Source organism: Elephantulus edwardii, unplaced genomic scaffold (assembly GCF_000299155.1).
Source record: "Elephantulus edwardii isolate Elephantulus edwardi_28Jun2011 unplaced genomic scaffold, EleEdw1.0 scaffold00358, whole genome shotgun sequence".
Classification (NCBI taxonomy): Eukaryota; Metazoa; Chordata; class Mammalia; order Macroscelidea; family Macroscelididae; genus Elephantulus; species Elephantulus edwardii.
The window spans coordinates 1,712,839-1,718,069 of record NW_006400108.1 but is presented as its reverse complement, the minus strand read 5'-3'; the positions used below and the strand labels follow the sequence as shown (position 1 = coordinate 1,718,069).

The window sequence follows — 5,231 nt, the reverse complement described above, 5'->3', positions numbered from 1 at the left end:
CCACTAGTGACCGCTACAACTTGAAATCTCAAAATGCACAATTCTCAGAGAACTCTTGTGCCCTTATTAACCTCTTTGAAACGGTTTTGTTCACCCATAAGCCCACATGGGATGACTGCCAACAGCTGTTACAGGTCTTATTCACTACTGAAGAGTGGGAAAGGATTCAGATCGAGGCCAGCAAATTGGTTCCACGACCTGCCGGGGTTCCCACCATTGATCAGGCGCAAATTGATGCTCATATTTCCTTGGTCCAACCAGATTGGGATTATAACACATCTGAAGGTAAGGAGCTTCTCCTATGTTACCGCCAGGCTCTGTTGGGAGGTCTCAAGGCTGCAGCACGCAAGCCTACTAACATTGTCAAAATATATAGCCTCAGTCAGGGACCTGAGGAAAGCCCAGTGGCCTTCCTCGAGCCATTAATGGAGGCCTTCTGCCAGTATACCCCTATGGACCCAGAAGCCCGTGACAGTAAGCAGCAGTGGTTATGGTCTTTATTAACTAATCAGCCTATGATATTCACCACAAGCTCCAAAAGCTTGACAAGCTGGGAGGGAAAAGCCTCCAAGATTTAGTAGTTGTGGCAGAGAAAGTTTATAATAACATGGAAAGTGCTGAAGATAAGCAGATACAAACAGAAAGAAGGCAAAACCAAAATTTAGCAAGAATTCTGCTGTCTTCTACTGCAGAGCTGGAAGAAAGGTGAAGGCACCTCAAGTAATTGGCTTTAGAAGATAAAAACCAGGGAGAATTCCCACGAAAGATAACCCAACCCAAGCTAGGCAGAAATAAATGTGCCTACTGCAAAGAGGAGGGACACTGGGCCAAAAATTGCCTCTCCAAGAGAGGAAAATCAAAAACTAACCTCCTGATAATGAGAGAAGAAAGTGATTAGGGAAGACGGGGTTCAGTACCCCTCCCCGAACCCAGGGTAACTCTAAAAGTGGAGGGGAATCCCACAGAGTTCCTAGTAGACACTGGAGCCCAACACTCTGTGCTTCCACAACCAGCTGGCCCACTGTCCAACAAAAAATCATGGGTTTAGGGTGCAACCAGAATTAAACAATATTCATGGACTACACAAAGAACAGTGGATCTTGGCCTGAGCCGGGTATCCCACTCATTCATGGTAATCCCAGAATGCCCCTAACCGTTGTTAGGACAGGATCTACTAACAAAGGTTGGGGCCCAGATCCATTTCTTGGCTGAAGGCACTAAAGAATTAGATAAAATGGGTAAACTTATCTATGTGATTACACTAAACCAAGCAGATGAATACCATCTGCATGACAATATGGCACCATCAGATGCAGACATTCACTCATGGCTCAATCGATCCTCAACAGCCTGGATTGAAACTGACAGCATGGGTTTAGCAAAGCATAGACCTCCCATGTTTGTTGAACTCAAACTGGGGGCAGACCCAGTTTGGGTCCATCAATATCCCATATCCCTGGAAGCAAAAATGGGAATAACTCCTCACATCAGGTGCCTAATGAGTGTGGGTGTCCTGAGAACTTGCCAGTAAGCCTGGAACAAGCCTCTGTTACCCGTTAAAAAACCAAATTCCAATGATTACAGACCTGTGCAGGATCTAAGAGAGGTAAACAAACGGGTAATGGACATACACCCCACTGTGCCTAATCCTTATACCCTACTCAGTTGTCTCCCTTCTGACCATGTTTGGTATACTGTCTTGGATTTAAAGGTTGTGTTCTTTAGCCTTCCATTAGCTCCCAAGTGCCAGGACTACTTTGTCTTAGAATGGCACGACCCGACCCGGACCAGGGTATCAATGGACAACTAACTTGGAATCGGCTCTCAATGGGTTTAAATATTTCGCCAACAGTCTTCGATGAGGCCCTGAATGAAGATTTAGGTGAGTTCAGTGTCTGTAATCCCCAAATAACTTTCTTATAGTATGTGGTGAAACCCATGTGTATAGCCTGCATTTATGTTTCTTGTAAAAGGTATTTGCAATGAATAAATCATTGAATATGCAGAACTCTATCTATCATTCTATCTTCAGCCTCATTTCTCTCACTGAGCCCAGGTTTTCCAGCTACTTACTGATCGTCCTTCCCTGTTCCCAAATTTTGTGTTCCAGTTGCCCATTATTACTAATGCATCTTGATTGCATGTTTGATCAATTTCTGACTGCGAAAGGTGGTAGAAATCTTCTATTTCCTCCTATTTGGCTCTAGTTGTTGGTGCATATATTTGAATGATAGTGGTATTCATTGGACCTCCTTGTATGTGTATGGATATTATCCTGTCGTTCACCACATTGTATTTCAGGATAGATCTAGAAATGACTTTGTGATATCACATGCAAGCAAGATTCGGCTGAAAATTATCCCAAAATGTTTGGAACAATATGTAAATAGAGAACTTCCAGATGTGCAGGCTAGATTTAGAGGAGGTCGTGGTACTAGGGATATCATAGCTAATGTAAGATGGATCTTGGCAGAAAGCAGAGAATACCAGAAAAATGTCTATCTGTGCTTCATTGACTATGCAAAGGCTTTGGACTGTGTGGATCACAACAAGCTGTGGCTGACTCTGAGAAGATGGGAATCCCAGGAATCCCAAAACATTTGATCGTGCTAGTGCAAAACCTATAATGGGACCAAGAGGCAGTCGTCAGAACAGAGCAGGGAGACACTGGATGGTTCAAAATCAAGAAAGGGGTCTGTCAGGGATGTATTTTGTCTCCATACCTTTTCAATCTGTATGGAGAACAGATCATCCGAGATGCTGGGCTGTTCGAGGAAGAATGTGGCATCATCCCTATTCACTGTTCAACTCCCTGAATAGGGATGATAGAAAGAGAATTGATGCCTTTGTGCTGTGGTGCTGGAGAAGAGTGTTGAATATGCAATGGACTGCTAAGAGAACAAACAGGTTTGTCCTGGAGAGAGTGAGGCCAGAATGCCCCCTGGAGTCAAGGATTCTGAAGCTTCGTCTAACATACTTTGGGCATGTTACAAGGAGGGACTGGTCCTTGGAGGGGGAAATCATGTTTTGGGGGGTGAAAGGACAGCGCAGGAGAGGAAGACCTTCGATGAGATAGATTGATTCTGTGAGTGACGTGATGGGAATGAGTGTGTTGGAGGCAGCCCGGTTGGCACAGGATAGAACAGCATTTAGGGCTCTTGTACATAGGGTCGCTATGAGTCACAAGCGATTCGATGGCACATAACAATAACAGCAACAACAATATGTGGACAATTTACTTGTTGCAGCCAAGGATCAGAAAACTTGTCTAGCCAGAACCAAATGGCTACTACAAATCCTAGGAAACCTTGGCTATCGAGCCTCAGCAAAAAAGCCCAAATATGTAAAAAAGAGGTTAAATACCTAGGCTACATCTGCAGGGAAGGAAAAGGATGGCTGTCACAAGCCAAAAAGGAAACTGTCCTAAGAATTCTGGTCCTTATGAACACCAGGCAGGTAAGGGAGTTCTTTGATTCAGCCTGCTGACTGTGGATTCCAGGGTTCATGAAAATCACACGACCCCTCTGTGAAGCTATTAAAAGAACAGGATGGCTTCATATGGACCAAAGAGCGGCAACAGTCATTCGAGGCCCTAAAGCAGGCCTTCCTGTCTGCCCCAGCATTGAGACTACTTGATGTAACCAAGCCCTTCCAATTATTTATTGATGAAGATAATGGCATAGCAAAAGGAAACCTAACCCAATCCCTAGGCCCCTGGTGCTGACCAGTAGCTAATCTGTCAAAAAACGTTACCCTGTAGAGGCAGGGTGGCTACATTGCCTCTGAATGATAGCCTCTGTGGCTCTCCTGCTAAAAGATCCCAATAAATTAACTCTAGGACAAGAACTGAGAGTCACCACCCCCAATGCTATTGAAGGGGTCCTAAAACAACCCTGGACCAGTGGCTCAGCAATGCCTGGATGACACATTATCGGTCCTTGTTATTAAACCCAGCTAGGATCACCTTTCAGACACCACACAGCCTGAATCCAGCTGCATTGCTACTCAATCTGGACCTAGAAGCCCCCCGCATGACTGCTCTGAGATATTGGTACAGATACATGGAACCTGACCCAATCTAATGGACACCCCATTACTGAATGCTGAAGTCACCTGGTTCACGGATGGCAGCAGTTTCATGCAGGATGAACTAAGGTATGCAGGGGCAGTGATAGTGTCTGAAAAAGAAATTATATGGGCAGAAACCCTGTCGGTCAGTATGTCAGCCCAAAAGGCCAAATTTCTCACCCTTATCAAAGCTTTAATCTTGGACAAGGACAAGAGGCTAAACATCTACATAGATAGCTGATATGCTTTTGCCATGGCACACATACATGGGGCCATTTACAGAGAAAAGGGGCTCCTCACTGCAGAGGGAAAAGCTGTAAAAAACAAAGAATAAATATTAGCCCTATTAAAAGCCCTTTGGCTTCCCAAAAAGTTGACAATTATACATTCTCTCGTGACAATAGTCCAATTTCAAGAGACAACAAGCAATCTGGCTGACCAAGCCACCAAAAACACAGCTCTAAAAAGCAACCCAATTATGGCTGGCACTTTAGTAGACCCGGGAGACCCAAACCTCCCCATGGTCCCCAACTATAGTCAAGAAGATCTGTGCTGGATACAAAAGTTACCAATGGTACAGTACATAGATGGCTGGTGGAAATCCGCAGATGACAGGCTCATTCTTCCTGAAAAATTAGGAGGGCGGGTCCTAACCAAAATACACTGAGCTTCCCACATGGGCCTCCAAAAAATGCAGGACCTAGTATGTCATGCCAAAAAAAAAAAAATTAAAAATGTAAACGTTAAGATCGATCAGATTGTTAATGGATGCAAAGCTTGTCAACTCACCAACACCACTAAAAACCCTCAAAACCCCGGTGTGCACCTGAGAGGATGATGAGCTGGAGCCTACTGGGAAATAGACTTCAGTGAGGTAAAACCAGGACTCTATAGCTATAAATACTTATAAGTATTTGTAGATATTTTTTTCAGGATGGACTGAAGCCCTTCCCATTAAACACGAGACAGCTCAGACTGTGGCAAAGAGACTACTTGAAGACATCTTACCCAGGTATGGTTTTCCTCAGATGATAGGTTCAGACAATGGATCAGCTTTTGTGTTCAGGGTAAGTCAGAACCTAGCCACGGCCCTGTAAGGGTAGATGTGTAGACTGCAACACCTTCGGTATAAAGCCAACTGCCAGCACCAAAATCTAAGACAG

General features: G+C 44.4%; 1 pseudogene; it reads left to right on the top strand.

Annotated features, from left to right (window-relative positions):
* The window catches only part of LOC102873229, a 29,715-nt pseudogene extending 25,681 nt beyond the window's left edge, over nt 1–4,034 (top strand).
* The last annotated feature ends 1,197 nt before the right edge of the window (nt 4,035–5,231 follow it).